This window comes from Arachis duranensis, chromosome 6 (genome assembly GCF_000817695.3).
Source record: "Arachis duranensis cultivar V14167 chromosome 6, aradu.V14167.gnm2.J7QH, whole genome shotgun sequence".
Classification (NCBI taxonomy): Eukaryota; Viridiplantae; Streptophyta; class Magnoliopsida; order Fabales; family Fabaceae; genus Arachis; species Arachis duranensis.
Window position 1 is genome coordinate 33,563,171 of NC_029777.3, and position 1,337 is coordinate 33,564,507.

The 1,337-nt window shown below is 41.5% G+C and overlaps 1 non-coding gene across 1 annotated transcript; it reads left to right on the top strand.

Annotated features, from left to right (window-relative positions):
• The first annotated feature begins 977 nt into the window (after window positions 1-977).
• On the top strand, window positions 978-1,085 carry LOC127740255 (small nucleolar RNA R71). The gene has a single exon (XR_008000936.1). It is a non-coding gene; the product is annotated as a small nucleolar RNA R71 (small nucleolar RNA).
• Window positions 1,086-1,337: the final 252 nt, after the last annotated feature.

Genomic DNA, 1,337 nt, shown 5'->3' on the forward strand with positions numbered 1-1,337 from the left:
AACTTGCTCTTCAGTGACATACTCATCCTCTTCAGAGGAAGAATACTCATCAGAGCTCATGAATGGCAGAAGTAAGTCCAATGGATCTCTATGGTCTCAGTTTGAGCCTCAGATTCCCATGGTTCCTCATTGGGGAACTCATTGGAGGCCAGTGGACGCCCAGTGAGGCTTTCCTTAGTGGCGTTCACTGCCTCTCCTTCCTCCCAGAATTCGGCCATGTTGATGGCCTTACACTCTCCTTTTGGATTTTCTTCTGTATTGCTTAGGAGAGTACTGGGAGGGAGTTCAGTAATTTTCTTGCTCAGCTGACTCACTTGTGCCTCCAAATTTCTAATGGAGGATCTTGTTTCAGTCATGAAACTTTGAGTAGTTTTGATTAGATCAGAGACCATGCTTGCTAAGTCAGAGTTATTCTGCTTAGAACTCTCTGTCTGTTGCTGAGAAGATGATGGAAAAGGCTTGCTATTGCTAAACCTGCTTCTTCCACCATTATTATTGTTGAAACCTTGTTGAGGTTACTGTTGATCCTTCCATGAAAGATTTGGATGATTTCTCCATGAAGGATTATAGGTGTTTCCATAGGGTTCTCCCATGTAATTCACCTCTTCCATTGAAGGGTTCTCAGGATCATAAGCTTCTTCCTCAGATGAAGCTTCCTTAGTACTGCTTGGTGCATTTTGCATTCCAGACAGACTTTGAGAACTCATATTGACTTGTTGAGTTAATATTTTGTTCTGAGCCAATATGGCATTCAGAGTGTCAATTTCAAGAACTCCTTTCTTCTGACTAGTCCTATTGTTCACAGGATTTCTTTCAGAAGTGTACATGAATTGGTTATTTGAAACCATTTCAATCAGTTCTTGAGCTTCAGTAGGCGTCTTCTTCAGATGAAGAGATCCTCCTGCAGAGCTATCCAAAGACATCTTGGATAGTTCAGAGAGACCATCATAGAAAATACCTATGATGCTCCATTCAGAAAGCATATCAGAAGGACACTTTCTAATTAAATGTTTGTATCTTTCCCAAGCTTCATAGAGGGATTCTCCTTCCTTCTGTCTGAAGGTTTGGACTTCCACTCTAAGCTTACTCAATTTTTGAGGTGGAAAGAACTTTGCCAAGAAGGCATTGACTAGCTTTTCCCAAGAGTCCAGGCTTTCTTTAGGTTGTGAGTTCAACCATATCCTAGCTCTGTCTCTTACAGCAAAAAGGAATAGCATAAGTCTGTAGACCTCAGGGTCAACCCCATTAGTCTTAACAGTGTCACAAATTTGCAAGAACTCAGCTAAGAACTGATGAGGATCTTCCAATGGAAGTCCATGGAACTTGCAATTCTGTTG